Here is a 25,691-nt window from a genome sequence, read left to right on the forward strand (position 1 = left end):
TGGAAGTCCCCTCCCTTCCAATTTTCCTACCTTTCCAGACAAAACCAATGTACATCTTACATGTATTAATTATGTCTTACATGTATTGATGTCTTATGTCCCGTTAGAATGTATAAAACCAAGCTGTAGCCTGACCACCTTGGGCACATGTTCTCAGGATCTCCTTGGGCTCTGTCTCAGGCCACTGATCACTCATATTTGGCTCAGAATAAATCTCTTCAGATGTTTTACGGAGTTGGACTCTTTTCATTGACAGATAAAATAGGAAAAGGAGTGAGGGAGGAAGGAGGAGGTGTTTGGGGTGGGTCCATCCCGGAGGGAATTGTTTTATCCTGGCTTCTCCCTCCATCATTCATGGTAGAGTGTTGGTCTTTTTAAATGTAGGAGGTTTAGAAGAACTGTGTGTTCAGGGCCAGAGAACACAGGGAAGGGCACAGGTGGAACCCGTAGAAATCTCAGGGGAAGAGGCTCCAAGTGCCTGAATCTCTTTCCCTCTTCACCCCACTAGGCCCCTTCTGCTTCATGCTCATCTGCCCCACTGGGGCCTTTGCAGCAGGGTCCCACCTATTGAGAAGCCTAGGGTGGGGGAGCCCCAATGTATCTTACAAAGAAAGATGCTGCAGCTATGCATTCTTCCACATTTGCCCTCCATGCCAGGAGATTAAAATTCCGCACTCCACTTACTATAAAACTGACCCATAGGATTTAATAGGTTTTTATAAATTGTTGATTAGACCTGACCTCTGCGTCGCCTCATGGTTCCAGGAAATGACCATTTAAAACTAATTCCTCAAGTAAATGGGGGCTGTCTTGCTGCAGAGCATTGACATTCACCATGATTTTTCTTATATTAGTTTGTATTCATTTCTGGCTGAGAAGAGACCTTCCTTACAATAAACAGGGGATTTTCTATTCAAATGGAATTTTTAATTTCTCTGGTTTAGTGTTCATTCCAGACGAATTGTGAAATGCTGTGAATAAACACTCGAAACACTGGTGTGGAGCAAAGGCTTGTTTTGTGGCCTTCCTGGTTTTTTAATTTTGCTATTTTTGAAAGTCAAATGTCACTTTTTTAGGAGCCACCAAAATGTAATTGAATTTGGGGAGGCTTTGGATGTGTGATTACAATCAACACATGCTACAATCCATAGTCTTACTGGTGTGTTCCAAATCCAAAGAAATTCCTTAAAAGGCAAACAATGCTAGGGAAGCTGTATTTTCAAAGGAGGAAAAATGCATGCCTTTGTTTGGGGTCCACCTGAATATATTTTTCATTTGCTTGGGATGGAAAAACAAAGTCCTCTGATACAGAAGAGGTAACTTTAGAAATGCAGAGGGCGTTGCCCCGGGCGTTTATAAATTGCCTGCATGCATAAGGCTCCCTGCCAGGTGCCACAGAAGAAGTAGTGTTAAGGGTTCAGACAAGATGGCGAATTCCAGTTGCCTGAGTATTTACATAGACTCAGAATTTGAGATAACAAAAGACCCTAAAAATCACTGAATCATATCACCCACTTTTACAGAAGGAGACGCTAAATCCTAGAAATGTCAAATTATGTGCCCAAGTCCTTGTACTTAGAGCATTTATTATTTTGGGACTGTTAGTTGTGTGTGAGGCACTGTGGTGGGAACTTTATCTACTTTGTTTAGGGTACTCACAGTTTTGTGGGGTGAGTGCCTTGATCCCCACTTTACAGATGGGCAAACAAAGGCTCTGAGAAGTTAAGTGAACTGGTCCCAAGTCACAAACCTAATAAGTAGTGCCAGAGCCGGGGTTTGGAACTAGAAGTGCTGACTGCAAAGCCCAGCATAGACTTTCCATGACACATCCCAAACACGGGCTGATTCTTAGTTTGGAGCAGACGCTGGGTAGGGAAAACCCTGAGCTTCTTTGGGGCCAGGAACTGGGCCATACCAAGTAATGGGACGGTGAACTGGGGACAGTTGGAGGAAGGACATCTATTCTGAAGTTAGGGAACTTCTGGGACCTCGGAGGGCCCTCTGGGGTACAGAGAAGGAAACCGAGGCCCAGAGACACCACCTGAGTTGCCTTACTAATGCCTGGGACTATACTCCCAGCCCTCCAACTGCTACAACTCCTGGGGCTCCCCTTCTCCATTTCCTCACAGCCGAAAACCAGCATCGGAGCATCTGGGTCCTGATACAGAGTAGAGTTTGGACTAAGAACACCACTAAGTCAAAAGGCAGAAATGTCCGTAAGGAAATTACAAGTAACTTAAAAGAGAAAATAAGGCCATGTGGGTGATCCAGCGAGAGCAATAATGGTAGTGACGGGAGGATTCATCCTCTTGGATCATCACAAATCTGTAAAAAGGAGACTGAGCCATATTCTTGCAATTCCAGGTCCAGCTCAGAAAGGTGTCTCAGTGAGAGGATTGAAGGGTGTTTGACTTCTGGCTCAATTCTAACCTAAATCCTGCCAGTTTTACATAGCAAATGCTGTATCCTGTGTGTCAAGGTGATAACAGGCATTCAAAGCACAGATTTTTAAAAAATCCTCCTAATTATTGATAATATCGTTAATATTTATTGAGCGCTACCATGTGCAGGTGCTGAGCTAAGTGCTCTTCTCTGGGCCAGGCCCTGGGCTGGGTATTCCAGAGAGATCATCTCAACTCATTCTTACAGCACAGTCCTCAGGGCACGGGTCACTAGAACTGCACCTCAGTGGGGTATAACTAACTTGCTTAGGATGAGCAATGTGGAAGCTGAGATTTGAATAAGAAAGTAAGGAAGTAAGAGAATGTAGAAGCTGGGATTTGAATAAGAAAATGTGTCCAAATTCCAGGATCCATGTTGACTCCCAGGATGAAAAACTGATTCATTCTGGGCCATGCTTGTCAAATTGCAGCCAAGCAGAGAGCCTCAGATAAATGTCCCCAGACCCAAGCACTGGGAAAACAAGTATTAGTATTTTTCTTACTTGAACACTTTGAGATTTTCTAAAATAAGACTTTCAGTGGTTAGACAATCTAGTCGTGCCTTGGCTTTCAAAAGTATACCATGTATTGCTTACAAAGGTCGAATTAGTGTGATGGATGTGGTTTTTATTGGTACCAGCATGTTCTGTGCCTCCAGGGAAAGAATACATGAAATCTTTGGTTTGTCTAAGCATAGCAAAACCAGTCTATTTCTGGAGGTTGGGGTGTTTGCCCTAAAGAAGCGATGTTATGGCTTCTGTAATAGTTGAATCATTTTCTTTCTGCAATCACCTCATTAACAGATAATAGCTTTTATTTCTGATTATAAAGACAGTATCTACTCATTGTCTATGATTTGAACCATTCAGAAAAATACAGAAACAAAAATACAAAACACCAGTGCCTCATTGACTCAGCTCTTGGGCCAGAGTGTAATGTGATTCAGAGCATGAATTCTTAATGTGGAAGATATTCCTTGAGAAATTTCACTTATCATGAAGGTAGCTATATAATTTTAAGACTGCATAGGCCTAGAATTCAGTTAAAAGGAATTAAAATAGCAAGGAAATAATCATGACCTAGGGTTGTTTGTGAAGACAGCTTCCGATAGTGGTCACGAATTGATATGTTTTGAAGAAGCAGTGCCTCTTTAAAAATACAATCACAAGGGACCAGGGTGTCCCATTCTCTGCTCAGATATCACATGCCCTGCTACCCACTGAAATCTGGGTGTAATGAGCTTCTCTTAAAGTAGACCAAGCCAAGTGGGAATCAAAGGTCTCGCCACGAGTCCACCCAGTGGCCAACACTGTGTTAGTGGAAATGCCCAGTGCTCAAGAATATGACTGGTGCTGAAACGAAAGGCCAGATGGGGAGGTGGGACAGTGTGATGAATAAAAACATGTGTTCTGGAGCTAGATGGCCTCTGTTGCAACCCTCGTGAATCCACTTACAAGCTGCGGATCTCTGGGCAAACTAATTAACCTCTCTTAGCCTCAGTTTCTTCATACGTAAAATGAAAATAAGAATAGCACCTGCTTCAAAGGAGAAGATTAAAGGAGCTATGCCACATAATACTTGAATTTAATTGGCATAGGGAGTGCACTCAGCATTTGTGCTGTGGCTTTACATGCAACAAGGTCAATAATAGAAAGTCTTGAAGAATAGGAAGGAAGTTCATTTTATTTCAGTTCTTCTAGTAATAGAGAGATGAAAGGGTGGTTGCATCCTGGCCAGATGGTTGCACTTGTTGGGAGAGGCTAACAAACCCCAGACTTTCAGGGGCTTGTAAAGAAGAGCCACTCAACCCACATCCACTACATGATCTTGGTTGGGTGGCTCTTCTCCAGGTGGTAATGCAGGGATCCAGGCTGTTTTTATTTTGTATCATGTCATCTGGAACATATAGTTTACAAGGCTATTGCAGAAAGGGAGAGAAGGCTGGAGACACATGGCATCACTTTAAATGCCATGTCTGAGGGTGGCATATATCACTCCCACCCATATTTTACTGGCCCAAACCCAGTCACATAGACCCTCCCCAATGCAAGAACATCTGGGACATAGAAGTCACATGGATGGATGCTCAGTGGGCAGTGGCTGCATGTTGTAAGGAGTGTGTAGAAATCACTTATTATTGCCAAGAAAGAGAACATGGATAATGACTGCAATAGGTGACTTTCTGGAGGTTAGGAAAACTCCTTGTGTCCTGGCTTTGGGGATCTGTTTAGAAAAGCAGCAGTGTTGCATCATCCAGGAAATCTGACATCTGCATACCCTTTACCAAGTGACACGATCTCTCTGCTCATGGCAACCCCCGTCTTCTGGGTTCAAGTGATTCTCCTGCCTCAGCCTCTGGAGTAGCTGGAATTACAGGCATCCACCACCACAGCTGGCTAATTTTTGTATTTTTTTGTAGAGACGGGGTTCCACCATGTTGGCCGGGCTGGTCTCGAACTCCTGACCTCAAGTGATCCAACTGCCTTGGCCTCCCAAAGTGGTGAGATTAAAGGCCTGAGCCACAGCGCAAGGCCTATTTACCAAGCTTTTTATAAGTGAGGCAAAGAGCTATGAAGGAAGATCATATCTTGTTTTTTGTTTTTTTCAAGAAAAGTATTTCCAGGTATTCATCTGTGGCCAATCCTCATTAACTCTGTGCTTGCAATTACTGTGCCCCCTAGAGCTGGGGATACAAAACCTAAAACATATGTACTGAAGGTTATTGATGACCATGCATCATCAAAGAACGGTTCCATTTCCCATGATAGGTTACTAAGGTAGTGTAATTTGGTTTTACATTGTAAATTAAGCCCTAATTTAAAAATCCGTTTTATTGTTTGAGGTGTTAATGTTGGCGGTTGTTAACCCTTCCTTATCTGGGCTTGCACATGACCAGGATCCACAGGAACATTTCAGAAAAAGTTGAATGGAGAATTATTCATGAAATATCCACTGGATTGATCACACTAGATTGGTCTGTCTTTCCCACTAAAACTCTTGAAGGAAAGGTCCAGATCAAGCCTATATGTTCCTTGCCATATGCCTAGCACCTAAGCCAATGTCAGGCATGAGATGTATTTTAAAATGTTAGCCACCCATGGTGGCTCACGCCTGTAATCCCAGCACTTTGGGAGGCCAAGGCGGGTGGATCACATGAGGCCAGGAGTTTGAGACCAGCCTGGCCAACATGGTGAAACCCCGCTTCTACTAAAAATACAAAAATTATCCAGGCCTGGTGATTCACACCTGTAGTCCCAGCTACCTGGGTGGCTGAGGAACAAGAATCAATTGAACCTGGGAGGCAGAGCTTGCAGTGAGTTGAGATGGACTCCAGCCTGGGCGACAGAATGAGACTGTCTTAAAAAAACAGTTAACTATTAAAATGTTATTATTGAATAACAAAGTTTAAAAATAACTGCTGATTTAATTAACCGATGTCCCCAAGAATTGGAAAAAGCCTGATTCTGCCTGTAAATGTACATCTTCTCCTGTGTTCTAAATGGCTCCCTTGCTCCTACTTGGCATGAACCAAACTCATCAGCTTCGTATGCCAGTCTCACCTCTTCCTCTTCTAAAGCATTACCCAGGTTGATCTGTCCCTTGTCTTAATTATTAAGACATTTATTAAGACAGTTATTTCCTCCCTGGTACACAGATGTATTGACTTCACGGCCATTCAACAGGTGTTTGACCGTTTGACTGCATCTCCTGCCTACCTGTGTGCTGGCTGCCCAGCTCAGGCCTGCAACAGGGGGCGCCCAGAATATCCTAGCAGATTTGGACAGTGAGTGTATGAAGAAAAGCTCAAACCATTTCCATCTCTCCTTTTAGTATGTGACCCCACCCAGGAATTCAAAGAAGCGGCTGCCTAGGTCAACGGTGGGTTCTCTTGAGTGCCCCACGGTGGTGGTGGGTGGGAGTCTATAAATCCCAATTCTTGCTCATCCTGGTGGTCGTGTGTTGCTGTATCAGATCATAACACAACAAATATGTGTTACATTAGAGTGGTAACTGGAAAAACATTCCGTGTTTAACAGAGTTTGTTTTCATACGATTTTCTCAAACTAAATTCCTGCTCATTTATTAATCCCACAAACATCGGCATAGAAGTTCCTGTGTGCACAGGCCTTTGTCATGGACTGTAGATGGCCCTCCCCATCACTGCCCCTTTGAGTCTCGGCCATGGCCACACCAGGGTTCTCTGCACACTCCCGTCAAGGCCTTCTCATGGGCTTCCCTGGACCCCCAGGTTTGTGGACGTCACATCCAAAGCCCCCTCTCATTCCTGCCCTGTTTGGATGGGGACCCGTCTCTTCCAAACTGTCTTCCAGTCTCTGACCTGGGTGATTCCTGTCCAGGCAAAGGCTCTGGGTGGCTGGAGGTGAGGCCCTGAGCTGGGGAGCTGTGTTGATCTGAATTCCTCCCGCAGCCGGCTCTGAACAAGGATTTGATTCGAATGCAAGTAGTTGATTGGGATAGTGGTCCCAGGAAACCCCTAGGGAAGTGGGGAGGTGAGGCAGGGGAGGGAGGCAACAATATGAAGAGTGTTATCAATCATTTACCCCATGGACAGCTAGAGCTTTCCCATGCCGGGGAGCTGACTGTCCCACTAGGGGTCCAGGTGTGGATGATGCAGGGCAGGTGTTCACATTCACTCTCATCAGTTGTAGGTTGAGGGCTACTGGGGTCTGGGAACTGATTCCCAGCATTTCAGGCCTCTCCCTGGGAAAAGCTCGTTCCAAGAGCCAGAGGAACCCTCAGGCAAGGAGACGGGGATGCTGGCAGTGTGGAGTCCAGCAGGCTGTCGTGGAAGAGGGGACGCGAGCAGCACCTGCAGTGTCTACTCCGGGGCGAAGGCCAGGTTAGCACAGTGAGACACTGGCGGATACAGTGTGTCCGAGCAGGGCTGGCACATGGCACTGGATGGCGCTGCTTGAAATTGGCAAATTGCCTGCTACCCCAAGGCAACTTGCAAATCAGTTGTGGCTTTGCCAGTAACTCCTGCAACCTGTAGTTTTATTCAGGACAGCAGATGCTATCAAGGGCGCTGTGCCCTTTGCTGATGTGGTTGAGGTAGGAAGTTTGCTTGTTTTGGTGATGGCTGATGATATGTAAGAATTTTAGCTTCAAGTATGCTATAGCGGTCAGAAAGGAATTTAAACAATTGTGTGTGTGTGTGTGTGTGTGTGTGTGTGTATGCATGTTAGTTATTACAAAGGGTTCCTTGTTTAAAAAGCTATATATATTGTTGTACTAAGAAATGCTTGTATTGTGAAGAGCAAATAGATTTGGGTAAATGGATGTTTCAGCACAGTAAATGGCATTATTATTTAAACGCATAGGGAACTCTGAGTTTCAGTAGAATAATGGTGGTTGCCTACATCCAAATCTCTTACCTTAACTTAAAAAAATTTACCCAAATCAACAAATAGAGCAAATAAAACCATTGTTTACACAAGCCCCCGGGATTACTAAGAGACAAAATTCTACAGACTTCAAATGTCCTGTAAGTAGTGAGAGAAGCACCGAGGTCCAGTCAGGCAGGCTCTGGAGCCCGCCCCTGTCTAGAGCGTTGGGCGGGGACCACAGAGGACAAGTGAAGCTGGGCAGGAGTGTGCAGAGCCTGGGGTGATGCAGCCCAGATCACGTCACCCGTGGAAAGACAGGCCCCATCCTGAGTGGGAATACCAGACAGTGTGAGACTGGAGGCTACAGCCGTAGGAAAGGCGAGATTACTGGGAGAGACGAGGGAAACTAGGAAGGGAACTGCCCCTTGGCGACTTGGTGATATCCAGAAAGAAAACAAAAAGAATAAAATAAAGGGTGCTTTACAGATCAAGGAAAACCAGAAAATTAGACATGCTCCCCCTATTCTAAAGTAAGCACAATGAAGAAATTACACTTCACTCTATCAACGGTAGAGGGCGCGTCTGAATCAAGAAACCTAGTTAGCCACCCACACACTGTCCCCTGCCTACATCAACTCTCACCCACAATCCAATAAAGAAAACAGATGACGAAAAGAGCAGAAAGTGGCAGACAACGTGCAAGCAGAGCTGCAATCAGAAGAAATGAGTTTATGAATCTAAGCATTCCAGCTAGTGAGTGTTCTCACCCCTCTACACACACACACACACCAGAGCAAAAGAAAATTGTAGGCCGGGCGAGGTGGCTCAAGCCTGTAATCCCAGCACTTTGGGAGGCCGAGACGGGCGGATCACGAGGTCAGGAGATCGAGACCATCCTGGCTAATACGGTGAAACCCCGTCTCTACTAAAAAAATACAAAAAACTAGCCGGGCGACGAGGCGGGCGCCTGTAGTCCCAGCTGACTCGGGAGGCTGAGGCAGGAGAATGGCGTAAACCCGGGAGGCGGAGCTTGCAGTGAGCTGAGAACCGGCCACTGCACTCCAGCCTGGGCGGCAGAGCAAGACTCCGTCTCAGAAAAAAAAAAAAGAAAGAAAGAAAACTGTAATGGCATTCCAACACGAATTAAATGTCCTAACATAAGAATTTTCATATGTTAAAAAACCCAACCTTTAATAAAAAAAAAAAGCAGAACTAAAATGGGCAAAACCCAGGACGATGTGAAATGAGAGTTGACTGAACTCCGGAGAGGACATGGAGAAATTCAGTTTGCAGATACTTGTGCTGCCAGACGGGACATCCTTTCAGCGGAAAGTGAATGGACCAGAACTTAGCACCTTTTCTCTGTTGCTTTTTCCCATCCACGGGCCTATGTTTTCTAAACCCCAGCCCGTGGCAAGCATTTCTTATCCATAAGCGTACTGGCTATTTCAGTGGGGAACACTGTGAAAAGCCAATGTTGGGTATCATTTTTACTTGCCAAGTTCTCTATTATATGAGACTGTAGGAAATACCCAAATACTTTCCCAGGGAAAATCAAGTTGAGTGGATTAAACTTTCCAAGGAGAGCTTCATTCTCCTAGGTAATATGTCGAACTTTCAGAGATAAACTTTTCAGAGATGTTTCCAAATTATAATGAATGACTATAATAAATCATGCTGTATTTTATACCTTAAAAAGTAATTTTCATACATTATATTCATCATTAAAGTTGTAGATAAGTCAAAGTAACACAGATGATAGTTTCTTCCCTGCCTCTGTGTGACCACAAGTAGCTTAGAAATGCTTTGCCTTGGTTTATACATGTGAAAAATGAGAATGGGAATGGCTTTCCCCTCTGTGACATTCCAGTGCGTTGCTAACTTCAGTCTGTGGGACAGATTGTATTTTTCTAAACATAACCACAATGTCATCACCCATCCCACACCTTCTCCTAGGCACCTCCTTATCAAGAGGTAAAGTTGAATGCCTGTCCCATTGAGCCTGGGTGGGTTTGTATCTCACTTGTACCCAATAGAATGCAGCAAAAATAATACTGCATTACTTCTGAGGATAATTTGAAAAGAAAAAGATAATGCAATTTTCACCTTGCTGTCTGGTGCATTCTTGCTGGAGTGCTGAGCTGCCATGCAAGCAGATTCTGAGGCCACCATACTATGAGGAAACCCAAACTAGCCCAGGCAAACAGATCACATGACAAAGCCCTGAAGCTACATGAAAAAAGAGAGAGATGCCCTAGCAGTCTCCAGCTGTTCCAGCAGTACCTTCCTGCTCCCCACCCCCACACACTCTGCCTTTTGTTCCAGCTCCAGTTACCATCTGGCTGCAACCACATTTGAGACTTTGAGCCAGAACTACCCAGCCAAGCCCTTCCTGAATTCCAGACACTCAGAAACCATGGCAATAATAAAATGGTTATTGTTTTAAGCCACTGAGTCTTGCGGTGACTTGTTATATAGCAGTAGATAATGAGGATGCCTGAAGCGTAAAGATGCATGAAGCCATCATTTCTAGGGAAAGCAGTGTGACTGTGCCTAATACCTTTTGTGGTAGTGTTGTTTTGGATAATTTTTATAGAGGAAGTTGATAGGACAGGACATGTCTCTTTTGGGAAGAATTATATTCCTCTCTAGATTTAGCTTACAAGCTAACCCTTCCAGTGGAAAAGAATTGAGTTATTTTCCAGTGATTTTCTGTTTTTGTACTTGCAAAGCTTTATGTATCCATTGCTTTTGGTGAAAGTAAATGATAGGATAGGGTACTGGAGAAAGCTGTTTATTTTGTTTCTGGATGGGATAAAGCTAAAAGGACATAGGGACTAAGAATGTGGCCGCTGGTCTCAAGGATTTCTAATAAAGCCCAACATTGGGTAGCTCTCAAGCTAATTCTATGGTGAGCAAACATATTTAACATTCTAGGCCACAATAAAGAGAAAGACTGGCCGGGTGCGTTGGCTCATGCCTGTAATCCCAGCACTTTGGGAGGCCGAGGTGGGTCACAAGATCAGGAGTTTGAGACCAGCCTGGCCAACATGGTGAAACCCCATTTCTACTAAAAAATACAAAAATTCGCTGGGCATGGTGGTATGCGCCTGTAATCCTAGCTACTCAGGAGGCTGAAGCAGGAGAATTGCTTGAACCCAGGAGGCAGAGATTGCAGTGAGCCAGTGCACTCCAGCCTGGGTGACAGAGCAAGACTCCATCATAAAAAAAATTAAAAAAAGAGAAATTACCTCAAATGGGGGGCTAGAGGGAGAAGGTTTTATTCCTGATGGCGGAAGTGTAGTGATTAATGTCATGCGGTCAGACGGTTTGAATCCTAGCTCCCTCACTTACTGGCTGTGTGACCACGGGCAAGTAAATTAAATTTATTTCTCATGCCTTTGTTGCCTCTTCTATTGTTATGATGGTTATAGCAAGGATTGAATGAAATAATAGACATGAATGGCTTAATACAATATTAAGCATATACTGAGTGCTCAATAAGTGGTAGCTAGTGTTATCATTATGTTATGCTCTCTGGATTTTGTATTTTAAACTCCAGATCCAGAGACATAGATCTAATAAGGGGAAGATAGACATTCAGAGATTAAATTGCTTGACTCAAGCATGTGTTACTGGTGACCGTGTTACTACCCTATGCATTACACAAGACAATTTCAGATCTACTCCATCTGTCCAAGGTGATAGTCTTTTCCAAATAGAGGAAGACTTCCTCTATCAGTAGTGTGAAGAACTACACCCCTCCCTAACTTGAATTTCTGAATAAGTTATTGTGTTTTTATTGTAGAATTTAACATTTAGATTAAAAATACCTAGTGTGATCTCAGCAAACTACCAATGAAAGGTAACCACTTGAATCTGACAAAGGGTATGTGCAAGCCATATTGAATGGTGAAATACTTAGTGCTTTCATTCTGATGTATGGAATAACACAAGTTTGCCCTATCACTTTTATTCACTCTCACCTTATAGCACCTATCACTCTGTCACCTGTATTCAACAATGTACTGGTAGTCTTACCAGGACACTAAGGCAAGAAAAAGAAAGAAATCTTATTAAAATTAGAAAATAAGAATTGGCTGGGTGCATTGCCTCATGCCTGTAATCCCAGCACTTTGAGGGGCAGAAGCAGGCCGATCACTTAAAGTCAGGAGTTCAAGACTAGCCTGGCCAACATGGCAAAACCCTGTCTCTACTAAAAACAAAACAAAACAAAAATACAAAAACTAGCTGGGCATGGTGGCAGGCACCTGTAATCCCAGCTACTTGGGAGGTTGAGGCAGGAGAATCACCTGAACCCAGTAGACAGAGGTTGCAGCAGGCTGGGATGGCACTGTTGCACTCCAGCCTGGGCAACAAAGCAAGACTTTGTCTCAAAAAAAAAAAAAAAATTAAAATTGCCATTACTCAAGAGTTAAAATACTAGTAGCAAGTAGAAAATTAAATAGAAAATGGGATTTACAGTACCATACAAAAATAAAAATTAAATTGCTTGACTCAAGCATGTGTTACTGGTGACCATGTTACTACCCTATGCATTACACAAGACAATCTCAGATCTACTCCATCTGTCCAAGGTGATAGTCTTTTCCAAATAGAGGAAGACTTCCTCTACAATAGATGTGCAAGAACACCACACTAAAACTACAAAACATTGAGAGAAATTAAAGAAGATCTAAATAGACAGAAGGACATACCATGTTCATGGATTGAAATATTTTAAAGATGTCATTTCTCCCCAAAGTGATCTACAGATTCATCAAAATTTCAAATAAGTCCAGCAGAGTTATTTTCTGTTTAAATTGGTAAGTTAATTCCAAAATGTAGGTGACTGAAAAATAATTATAAAATTCAAAGCCTTATTCAAGAACAACAACAAATCTATAGCTCTTACATTACCAATTATCAAGACATGCTATAAAGCTACATAATGAAGACTGTGGCATCAGAATAAGGATAGACAAATAGGTAAATGGAACAGAAGTGAGAGTTCAGAGACAGATCTACAAGATAATGCAGTATCTTGGCTTACAACAAAGGCTACACTCCAATTAAGCAGGCGTAGAGGTGGGAGAAGAGTCTTTTCCACAGATGGTGCTAGTCAGTTGATGTTCCTGAGGAAACAAATAAAACTTGATTCCTATGCCATACACAAAAATGATTTTATGATGGATCATAGGCTTAAATGTTAAAACTAAAACAACCTTCTAGAAAAGATATAAGAGAAATATCTTCATGAACTTGGAATATGCAAAGATTTTTTAAATTAGTACTTTTCACTTAAGACGTCTGCACTTTACGTTAATTATACTTCAATAGAATTTCCTCTCCTTTGTCTTTTGTTATGTGACACTCTTAATTTTCTCCCTAGTCCTTTATGATTTCTCTATCTCGGCTAGTTTGCTTTATTTCATACAAGATTCTTTCTGCAGTTTACTTATTTTCTCTTGCTACAGTTGGTATCTTGGGCATCTTACCTATTTGTAGTTTTAACTGCTTGCTTCCTGTAGGTGGCTTCTAGTCTTGTATCTGTTGTTCCAATCTGCCTCCTCCCATGGGGTCACAGGGCTCTCAGGGACATCCAGCTGTTGCCTGGTTCCCTGCTGTGTGCTTCAGTCCCCTCCCTGCATCCCCAGGGGTTGTTGTTCAGTCTGTGCTCTAATATTTTGATGAGGAGAAAATCAACCAATCCCAAAATGCTAGCTAGAGATTCCTTATCTCTAGTTATAGTTTGTCTTCTTCTAATTTCTGCCCTTTGGTTCTCCTCTTGTATGTCACTGATCAAGTCTGATTCCACTCACATGACAGAGCCTTCTCTGCTTTTTCTTTTCTCCAAGTCAATCATCCAAGACTCCTTCAAACATTTTTTCCTAAACACGGTCACATATTTCATTTCTATCTACTTCTTGACAGGCCCCAATTTTATTACAGTTCTATCAAAATGTGGCACCCAGAATCAAACAGAAGGCTTGAAGGTGATCTGGCCTCTATACACCATCATTTCCCTTGTTGTAGATGTGTTGTTTTCTGAATATAGACTTATTTATTTGTCTCTAGTAATTCTTCAACTGCCTTTTGTATTTCTCAATCTGGATCTCCCTGGAAACCTCAGACTCAATTTATCCAAAAATGAAATAATCATACATCCACTGACACCAGCAACTGCCCCAGTCTTACAAGGCCAGCAAGTCAGGTTGCCTGCTTCCCACTCAGATAACTTGATCTCTAGCCTTATTATTTAGGGGGCAGCTATTACTCCACTCAACCTTCGTTCTCTATTTGTGTATGTGGGTTTAGGGAAGGGGAGGTTTTATCCCAATACAAAATATCCATTTATTCCTGTTAATTTTTCAACTAATGTTGGACTTTTCAAGTTGGACTTAACTTATCTAAATATAGGATAAGCTGGGCTCTGTGGCTTGTGCTTGTAGTCCCATCTACTCTGGAGGCTGAAGTAGGAGGATGACTTGAGTCCAGGAGGAGTTCAGTGCCAGCCTGGGCAACGTAGGGTGACCCCAGCAGTAAAAAAATTAATAAAAATAGAATAATCATCCACTTGCCCAAACCAGTTCCCCCTCCCAACTTCCTTTTCCTTTGGGTGGCCTTATCTGGCCCTTCTTCATGTCTGTCACCTTTGTTGTTTGTTGAAGCCCATATTTCTTAGTTCAGGTCTCTCTTACTTGCCCTAAGTGGTCCTTCCACCTCCAGCACTCCACTCCTACTCTGAGATGGTCACCAGCTTCCATTGGTTTACATTGTAAAATGGAAACCCTTCCCTTTGTCCAGACCGTGACCTGGCCTGCCTTTCCATGTGAATCCTCAATGCCCCAAGGGCTAACCAGTGTTCTAATGGTTGTACCTTGGCACAGCTGCTTTAAACCAAGTGGTCCTGTCTAAACTGAAATGCCTTTCCCTACACTTCCCAGCCAAAACTACACTCATCTTCGGCATCTCTTTCAGATGGCCCACATAGAAAAACAGGACTTCATGTGCGTTCCTGTAGTGTATAGCTTAGACCTTGAACAAAATCAGCAAGTGATTTTGAAATTGAATAAACGAATGAATTACTTGTCCCATTTCTTTAATTGGGAAAAGAGAATTAGAAATGATTGGAAAATTATCACAGATATGTATGTATTTCTAAAACTCTTGGTCATTTCTAAAGATAAGGTTTCCAAAAAAGTGAATGAATTTATTTGAGAAAATAACTAAAATGCAATTCTGTGGATGTTATTTAATTTACTCTTACATATTTAAGAAGACACCAAAGAGTATAATTTGGGAGTTATAGTGCTAAGGCTTAGATAGTTTAAGGTCAACAAAATTCTTAGCTTGATCTTTGAAAGAATACCTGATCTGCCAAAGAGGAGATGCGCCCCCTGCCTCAGATATTATTACGTGGAACTGAGAAAAACTTCATAAACTTGCAATAACATGACTTCTCCAGGGAAAGCAGAGACCATCAGTTGAGGAAAGTTAACTAAGAAGTTCTTTTTAAAGTAATCTAAATTTTCTTCATTACACAAAAGTCTTTGGAAAGGGAATGAAAAATATAACACATATAAATCCTCATTTTTTATAGGACCCTTACTTTCTTTTTCCAAAGATAAATTATTCTTTGAAATAAGTATTCCTAGAACTGTTAACAGGAGGCATTTTGAGGAAATGCTCATATTCTCATGCAAAATCAGCATTGGAGTTGTCTTAGTGCAACTAGTAAGGCTTTATTTGCCTGTACTGTGTCCACTTCAGGCAACAGGTAAGGAATAAAGTTATCTAAACTTACCTAAAATGTTCATGTTTTAGAATTACCCATAATTATTATCTTCATTCCTTTAATAATGTTGAAAAGGAAATATGTAATTTTTTTCCTTCCCTTCCCCATCCAGCTTTTTCTCAGGTGGTTTTCCATGGTTGGGGGAAGAGGAAGGACAAGTGGGACTCCTTCCAGGGACATGGCCAGAGCAGTTGACAAGGTCAAGTTGACAGTATGAGCTGAAAGAAAGAAATTCTTATTTGTGGGCAGAGGAACTGCCTGTGAAGGTCTTCAGGGTCAAATTCTACCACAGGGGAAATTACACTTCCAGCCGGCGTGGTTTGGCTTGGCTTTTTAGGGTCTACCTGTCTGTAATGGTCACCCTCATCAATGCACTTAATTCTCATTTTTAACAGCAAAAATATATGGTTTTAAAAGATGGTGAAAGGAAGATAATCAAGTATATAACATGCTTTACCTTAATCAAATATTGACTGAGACCTCATAGTGTCATTTCTCATGAACATTTAAATAAGAGCACAATCCACCGGAGTCATCAGAGGGTATCATGTGCCTGAAACAAAATGTCAAAGCAGTGGTAATAGGATGCAATGGGTGATGGGTATTGTGAGAAAGACACTTGAACTAAGGTCTGGAAACTGAGGGAAGCAAAGCTCACAGGAGCAAGGGATGCCTGCCATTGAGGACTTAGAGCACACATGGGGAGGTGAGGCGAGAGCCACCATAGGGGCTAAAGATGATTTGGTGATCGACAAGCCAAAGAAGACTCAGCTTTGCCACTGACCAGCACATAGCATTAAGCAGGTCACCTCACCTCTTGCAGCTACAAAATGAGCACATTCTATTACACCTTCATAGGCTGCCAGGGTGATTTGAGGGAGGAGGGGGCTCAGCATTGTGCTTGGCGTGGAATCCTTTCTGAAGACCTGCTAGCAATTGCCTATTATGTTTTGAGATGGATCTTAAAGGTTGGGCAGGATGGTAACAGGAGATGGCTGCAGAGGGCAAGATATTTTAGGCTAAGCAGCCACTGTGTGTGTGTGTGTGTGTATGTGTGTATGATGTTCAGAATATAGCATTGTATTTTTGTGTCTGTGTGTTCAGAATACAGCAAATACACCAGCTCAGCCAAGAGGTATTGATGTAATTGGGAATTAATTCGATCAGGCAGCACTGTCCAATAGAACTGCTTATGTAATTTTAAAGTTTTTTGTAGTCACATTTTAGCAAGTTAAAAGCAATAGGTAAAATTAATTTTGATAAGATATTGTATTTAATTCAATATTTCAACATATGATCAATATGAAAATTTATTATTGAGGCATTTTACTTTTTTTTTTTTTTGTATTAAGTCTTCAAAACCTGGAGCATATATTCTACTTACAAAGCATCCCGATTCAGACTTGCCACATTTCAGGTGCTCGATTGCCACGCAGGGCCCATGGCTGCTGTGTTGGATGGCTTAGCCATAGAGGGGCTTTCCCGTGATAATAGCACCGTTTTCCTTGAGTGTTAGTCTTTCTCTCTCTCGTACCCCAGAGAGGGAGATGGCAATGCCTTTCTCTAATACGATTAATTTAACGAAAAGAAAAGGAAAGGAAAAAGGGAGGGAGAAAATAAGTACTCCAGGGCACTATCTTCACAGCTGGCCTAATCCTGAGGTTTTCACAAATGAAAGCTCAAAGGGTTTAGGAAGATGCTGGAACATTCTTTGACCCTGTTAGATTATACTAGCAGAGATGTTCTAGAAATCTTGCACAAAGAAACTTATTTTACTTTGAGTAACTCCAAATTTTCCAGGTTATTAGGATTACAGAACAATGTTTTAACACTTTCTAAGGTTGGGAATTCATCGTTTTATAGGAAAAGCTGTGGGGAAAGACTGGACAAGCCTAGATTTGGGTTCCCCATGGTAGCTACTGATGCATTGCTAGGGTGGCTAGATAGGGAAATACAGGGAATTGAAATGAGAAAGCTCATAGCTGGGTGAGTAAATTTTTAGCCTGAGCCAACACCAGAGATGGGGTCCTGTCGTGAAGATAACACGGGCAAGATTAAGTACCTAACGAAAATCAATCAAATTGGTTACTGAATCTTTTCATCGGTGAAACTTGGATACACTAAGGCAGGATGAACTGAACCAATTTTACCTCCTTTAAGAGAAGATCAGGGAAAATAATATACCCAAGATCACAATTAAGGATCCAAAGAATAATGCATCTATAGTCAACACGTACAGAATAGAAAAGAAAGGCTTTAGTGAGAGATGAACTCCACCAATAGCAGCACTTCAAAATGACACCCAGCAAGTGGCCTGCATGTGCAAATCTTCAAAAAGATTCAGTGGGCTGGGTGCAGTGGCTCACGTCTGTAATCCCAGCACTTTGGGAGGCCAAGGCAGGTGGATCACCAGAAGTCAAGAGTTAGAGTCCAGCCTGGCCAACTTAGCAAAACCCCATCTCTACTAAAAATACAAAAATTAGTCAGGCATGGTGGCAGGTGCCTGTAGTCCCAGGTACTTGGGAGGCTGAGGCAGGAGAATCACTTGGATCCTGGAGGTGGAGGTTGCAGTGAGCCAAAATCGCACCACTGCTCTCCAGCCTAAGCAACAGAGTGAGATCCTGTCTCAAAAAAAAAAAAAAAAAAAGATTCAGTGATACTAGGTAATGATGAATAACGTACATGTGAACCTTCTAGATGATGCTATCAAAATATGTGGAAAAATAAGCAACTACTTCAGTTTCTAGAGTTGTGACTCCTGGATTAAGAAAAATTAAACCTAGTTGGTATTTCATTTTCTTCAACCTGTTATTACCTTGTAGGTTTTAATTTATAAATTTCTTTACAAGGACTTCAAGGTTTCTGATGAGAACGGCGACTCAGAATTTCTCACAACGCCTCGCACCTACTAGATGTTTGATCAACATTGGTTAATTCATGAATAATTCTGATCAAGACAATCCCCTTCATAAATTTGGCCTTCCTCCATAGAAAAATTAAATTAAAATTTAAGACAATTTAGAATTCTCAAAGTTAGAAACACTTTAGTTGTCTTTAGAGAAATTCTGGTTTGTGGAGAAATCAATGTAAGTTTTAAATGAATTTGCATTTCTCTTAGGAACACAACCCTGTTAAAGTTCAATAATCCATTTAAAGCACAGGCACTTTGCTGAGGAAATGCTCTTGTGTACACATGTGGTGACACTGGCCCAGGAAGGTCAGGACAGCATCCCAAGTTGTTCCAGCTGCTTAACCCGGACTCGCAGGGAAGTCTTAGTCAGTCTGTTTCTGTTTTTAATAGGTGATTATATTTCTTCTTATGGAAAAGCACAGTTTGTAAGTGGCTATAGTGTTTTAATTTTTGTAGTGATATCTTAGTTTCTGTAAGATGTTATAACATACATCATACATATTCAGTGCAAGTTCAGTTTTGTGTCTATTTTTTAGGTTGCTTGAGTTTGACTGTTTATTGTAGTTTTCAAAGTAAAAACCCCTTTGGAAGTTGACCAATAGCATTTTGCCTAGTGAGTATTTTCTCCCTCAGGTCCTCAGAAAACTTAATTTTAAATACCTGTGGATGCTACTGAGCAATATTAATGAAAGTTGGATATTATGATCAGCTTTTATTACCCTCTATTTTGCCCATGAGATAGGGGTGTCAGAGATCTAAAACAATACAGTCTGATGTTAGAAGGGGTTCTAGTATGGAAAACAGCCTAACTATTGAGATCCTGCACGTGACAGCAAATCCCCTTCTCTATAAGACCAAATGAGCATTATTTTCAGCCTCCTTAGAGTGCCATTGTGTCAAATCCAAATTGGAAATACAGCCTAGAATGCTAAAACTCAGTCAACAAGTGTTAAAATGCACATGCCCACCCCATGCATCACGGGCAAAGGAAAAAAAGACCAGCACCCCCAAACAACACACACTGAAGCAACATCACTAAGCTCCAAGAGCTCTATGTTTAAGGATCCACAATGTCATCATTTAAGGATTATTCAAATAGACAAAATGCCACAAGAAAATATGAAACAAAGGGCTGGACGCAGTGGCTCAGCCTGAAATCTTGCTGTGAGCCGAGACTGCACCATTGCACTCCAGCCTGGGCGACAGAATGAAACTCTCTCGAAAAAAAGAAAGAAGAGAAGAGAAAGGAAGAGAAGAGGAGAGGAGAGGAGGAAAGAAAAGAAAGAAAATAAAAGAAAAAAGAGAAAAGAAAGGTAGGTTAGGGCAAAGTGTAACACACACATGCACGTACACATCTAGGAGGAATGGTATATAGGAGTTTGACCTTTTCTGTTTTGTAAAATGAAGGATTTGGTCCATAGCAAAGATTTTCAAAATGAGCCTCTATATGGACTTATTCTCAGGGATCCACATACCCTCCTTTGGAACGTCTGAAATCCAGTATGTTTTTATGTCAAGGATAACATTTACTAATTAATCAAATTACATTCTGGACTAACTAGAGCAGTGTTTTTCAAGCTGTAGGTCATGACCCCCTAGTGAATTGTGGTTCATTAAGGGGTGAAGTTGGGTACATCCAGGGTTATTTTAAATAAAAGTGAAAAAAATGGATAATATTAGAGTGTATGGCTGGTAGCAACAGTTAAGTATTGTTCTACAAAATGTTTGTTTCTGTTTTGTATGTCTATGCCTGGGTATGGATCATGATGTGAAATATATTTATTACCATGGATGGAAGTCAAACGTGTTTGAAAGCTGTGAGTCAATAGATTCCTGTTCTCAACCTTCAGTGCACATTGGAATCACACAAGGAGCTTCAAAAATAGGGTTCCCACCCCCAGAGACTCTGCTGTAATTGATTTGGGATGTACTCTGGGCTTGGAGCTTGCTTAAAGCTTCACAGGTGTGCAGCCAGGGTGGAGAATCCCCAAAGAATTGAGCCTTGGGACCAAGTTCTGCCAAGTAATTTCAGTGCCCGCCTCTGAGTTTGAGTTTATTTAATTTGCCTTGGGGCCAAATCGTCCCATAAACTGAGATTGTTGCAAGGTATGAAGATGGCCAGAGGAGGCTTCAAACATAGTCAATGTTTGTTTGTTTTCCCCTAGTGAAGGCCAAATGCAGTGTGATGGGGGCGAATGAACGGAAGCTGCCCAGTAATTCAGGTAGAGAAATGTAGTGGGAGAATTCAAAGAGAGAGTGGAAGAGATTGGAATAATTTGAATTGTGTGAGCAATTTCAGCTGCCATTCCACTCAGCGAGTGAGTGTCCCAGCATCAGCATGATGCAGAGCACTGGAGTCTGCTCTTCCCCCATGTGGTCTCAGTTTATAGGCACCTATCACTAGTATGAGCCTCTGCACACAGCAAATTAGCTGTCAGGGTAATTTTTGACTTAATCTCTCATGTAAGCCCTTCCTCTCTTAGAATATGTAGCCCCACAGTATTTATGTTGCAAGAGTGACTTAGTTTCAGGAAAACATTATCCCTTGCATTAATTGAGTTACTTTCAATTATATTAATTTGCATTCTTGTTCTTATATAATTTACAATTGTGCTTGGTTTTATAACTGTGTAAAAACAAGAACATAAGCCATTTACACCTAGTTACTTTATTTGTATATACTTATTTGATACCATAATATAAACCATGCAACAGAAGAACCCCTAGCATTTTTGTCCCTCGAAAGGATAACCTTACTTTACTCACCGGCTCACGTTACTCCGTGTGATTTGTGAAGCTCGCCCTGAGTACCAAGTGGGGCAGTAAATTGAATCCAAGGCCTATCTATTAGTAAATATTAGAAGACATTGTGAAGTCATGTCAACGTCGCTTAATGTTTATTGGGATGATTTTGAGTAGTCCTATCTGTGTGGGAAGCAAGGGTTCAGGGGAAAATCTGGATTAAGGAGGAAAGTGGGATTTAAATGATTCCTGAAAAATGGTGATGATGATGATCACTAACATTGACGGTGGTGGCAGCTCACATTGTTTGAGCATTTACTAAATAACCTGCAATAGACCAATGCTTTCTATGGATTATTCTACTTAATCTTTAGAGCAATGCTTTGAAGTATAATAAATGCTATTATAATTACCCTATTTTTTATATAAGAACCCAGGTTAAGTAATTTGCCTGAGCAACTCATCTGGGACTGAAGCCCAAGTATGTTGCATCCCAGCCCAAGAGCTGAATCTTCTCAAGGAAGAGGAGAGGGACAGGATGGATATTGCAAGCCAGAAAGCTAACATGGACCCAGGCGTGAAGGAAGGGATGTGTGTGCATCTGTGTGTGAGAGTTCCGGGAGAGGAGGTGGCGGGGAAGTCAGAGGTCAGTTATAGAGCCTGACAGAGGAGCCAAGACTATGAAGTATTGGGAAAGCAATGGGAAAAAAAGAATGAGATAACCTTCTTATACCGATGTTGGGAGTTTGATAGGACATCCTGAGGATGGAATAAGCAGGAGAATGGAGCAATGAGAAACATATATTTAGAAAAGAAGCACATACACGTGTGTGTGTGTGCATGCGCGTGTGTTTGTGTGTGTGTGTGCGTGTGTGTGTGTGTAATTGGATATTGGAATGCACAGAAGCAATCTGGAAAGATATAATTTAAATTATAAAAATGCCCACTTCTGCCAAGGATATAGGAGTTAATGGTGATGGTCAAAGGGAACTTGAGATTTGATCTAATATTTGCATTTTCAAGCAAGGTGACTGCATTCATGCATGTACTTAGGTAATTTTGAAAAGGCTAGGATACTGATTCAAACAGTTAAAAATGAAATATAGGATAAGATGGGATTTTTTTTTGAGATGGAGTCTCACTCTGTCACTCAGGCTGAAGTGCAGTAGCATAATCTCTGCTACTGCAACTTCAGCCTCCTGGGTTCAAGCAATCCTCCCACCTCAGCCTCCCGAGTAGGTGGGACCACAGGTGTGTGTCACTATGCCTGGTTAATTTTTTGTAGTTTTGGTAGAGACAGGATTTCACCATGTTGCCCAGGCTGGTCTCGGACTCCTGAGCCCAAGCGATCCACCCACGTCCACTTTCCAAAATGCTGGGATTATAGATGCCAGTCACTGCACCTGGCAGTATAGGAATTTCTTATTCTGATTAGTCCCATCTCCAGAATCCTAGACTGGAAGATTTTGGGATCCTTTTTGTAGGAAGTGATGTGATGCAAAGGATAAGGGAAAGAAATGAAATGTTGCTTAACTGGTGGGGAAGACAAGATGCTTGTTGATTAGTTCCATTCATGAAAGACTATGGAGAGTTTTTTAAATCTGAGCATTGGCACAGGGATTTACAGGGCATTCTGGTAAAGAAATCTCCCTCCTCGGTTTCCTGGTCCAAAGGTGGAGGACCAGGAATGGGAAAGAAAGGACATCACTGTGTTCTCATTTAGCAATGTCTCCTCCCAGAGCCAGGCTAGGAAGCAAGTCCTCTGGGTGGTTGTTCATTGTGTTTTTAATATACATACAAAACTCTGAATGGTCAATTTTTGTGTTGTAGATGGAGACGAGAGATCTGGACTTCTGAACTTCTACCAGAAAAGATAAAATGTGCAAGCCCTTCAGAACACTGGGGAGGTCAGGCTGAACTGCAGTGGGAGAGGAGAAGAGATGCTGGCGTGAAGGGGTACGTAGCAGCGAGACCATAAACCCAGTGTTCACTACCCCAGCGTTTCCTTCATTTCCAAACTCATCAGTGTGATTGGGAATATCGTGTGCTATAGTTGTGGTATGTGGCTGTGGAAGGGACTTTGCTCTGACAGAGCAATAGGGAGGATGTTTTCCAGCTGTCTGAGGGATTCTGTCCATGATACACTGGCAGCAGGGCCACATCAAGATCAGGACAAGTTAGGAGCCCATGAGCATAAAGGGAAACCACTCACATTTTCAGAGCACTCATCATGGGCCAGGCACAGCTTTAAGCACTTTAATGGGTTAGTTCATTCAATTATCACAACACCACCATGAGGTGGGCACTGCTGTTGCCCCATCTGAGGGATGACACCACCTCTGAGTACAAAAAACCTGGCAATAACTGAAAGAGGATGTGGCAGTAATGATTCTACTTCTCTTCAGTTCCCACCACTTTGCTTCCTCTTCTCTACTTTTTGTAGATTTTTTTTCATAGAATTATAAATCTTCACACTGAAAGGAAATTGCATCAATGGGATATCAGTATAGGCCACTATGGCAGATCATATTTTTCAACATAGGTCACAGTGATGGCTGCTCCAAAACCTTGCTACTCCTCCATCAAGTAAAGAGGTCTATTTTCCCTCTCCTTGAATCTGAGCAGGACACAGTGACTGCCTTGACATAAAGAATGTAGCAAAGTGATGCCAAGTGACAGCTAAGTCTTGATTAGCAAAGGGATGGGGTTTCCACCTGGCTCTCTAAACCTCTTAGGATACATGTCCTTGAGACCCAGCCACCATGTTCCTGGGAAGCCAGGCCCTGCAGAGAGGCTACATATCAGTGCTCCAGTTGACAGCCCCACGACATGGGACTTAGAAGGCTGGCTCCAGCCCCCAGCCTTTGAGCTGCCCCCACTGATGCTGAATGGAGCAGAAATAAGCTGTCCCTGCTGAACCGTCCCTGCTGAGCCCTGCCCGTATAACAGATTCATGAGCAAAATTAACACTGTTGTTTTCAGCTATCTCATTTAAACCCACAGCAGCACTGTTTAAGTGTAAGATATCATTACACTTGTTTACAAGTAAGAAAACAGAATTTGAGTGAGATAAACTGACTTACCCAAGGCCACACAACTATTGAATGTGTTGCTGGAGTTTAAACCCAGGGCTACCTGATTTCAAGCTTGTGAGGTTCACCACTGCTCTAACTACACATTCTTTCTGGCCTGGGATCTGGGCCTTAGCTGCCCTGTAGACACAACTGCTCTCAGAGAAAGCAAACCCTTGCAGAGTAAGAGGAACAAGAGAGAAAAATGTTAGAGAACTATCTCTGCACAATATGTTGCTGCTCTATTTCTTAATTTGGACCCTGGATGGATGCCTCCTGTTCTGACTTAAATATAGAGTTCTCTCAGGAAGCTGTCTACCTTCCCTCCATGAATTTAAATCCTGTGGTATTTGCTCATATTACACAATATTCTTTTCCCTATCATGTAAAATAATCATTATGTGATTTGTGGTTTATTTTATTTTATTTTATTATTATTTTTTTTGAGATGGAGTCTCACTCTGTCGGCTGGAGTGCAGTGACACGATCTCGGCTCACTGCAGGCTCTGCCTCCCGGGTTCATGCCATTCTCCTGCCTCAGCCTCCCAGGTAGCTGGGACTACAGGCTCCCGCCACCATGCCCGGCTAATTTTTTGTATTTTTAGTAGAGACAGGGTTTCACCGTGGTCAGCCAGGATGGTCTTGATCTCCTGAACTTGCAATATACCTGCCTCAGCCTCCCAAAGTGCTAGGATTATAGGCGTGAGCCACCATGCCTGGCATCATTATGTGATTCTGTGATCAATGTCTCTATCCCTTGTTTTATTTTGGGAAGGCCTTGGATTGGTCTGTCTTTCCTGTTCCTCACCTCTTTTCTTCTAGCAAAGACCCTTACCTGAGCAGACAGCTAATAAATGCATGTTAAATAAACACCAAAGAGCATTAGATGTGAATTTTCTTGATAATAATGATGACAGAGTAAAGAAGTGCATAGTTCCAGGTATAAATACTGAAGTCTTATCATGATGCTGTAGGTTTGTCTTTTGAGGCCAAAGATTTATTTCTCACTTCCTCTGTCCTTCCTGTTAGATAAAACATCCCTGTGCTTGACTTTCATAAATAAATTACTTTAGTAAAATGCAATTGTAAACTAAACAATAACAGGAACTGCCACAGGACTCTGAGATACAATATTTCACTAGGCTATTATCCAAGCAAAAAATATTTTCAAGAGAGAAAAAGCCAATATACAACATTGGAGAACTGATGACCACAGCATCTGTTGTCATATTTAATAATCACAACAGCCCTTTACAGGTGGGATTGTTATTATTATCATTTTACAGATGGGGAAACTGAGTCTTATGAGGTTGTCACTTGCCCTACATCACCCAGTTAGGCAGCGTCAAAGGTGGAATTTGGAGCAGGCCGTGTGACTTC

At 42.1% G+C, this 25,691-nt stretch overlaps 1 protein-coding gene across 1 annotated transcript in view; it reads left to right on the plus strand.

Moving 5' to 3' along the window:
• Positions 1-25,691, plus strand: part of RIN2 (Ras and Rab interactor 2) — a 252,268-nt gene that overhangs the window by 20,742 nt on the left and 205,835 nt on the right. Inside the window, exon 2 of the mRNA XM_011963061.1 lies at positions 23,071-23,196. The gene's annotated coding sequence lies outside the window, so the exon portion shown is untranslated. The remainder of the gene's footprint in view (positions 1-23,070; positions 23,197-25,691) is intronic.

Source organism: Colobus angolensis, unplaced genomic scaffold (genome assembly GCF_000951035.1).
Source record: "Colobus angolensis palliatus isolate OR3802 unplaced genomic scaffold, Cang.pa_1.0 Scaffold117, whole genome shotgun sequence".
NCBI classification, from domain to species: domain Eukaryota; kingdom Metazoa; phylum Chordata; class Mammalia; order Primates; family Cercopithecidae; genus Colobus; species Colobus angolensis.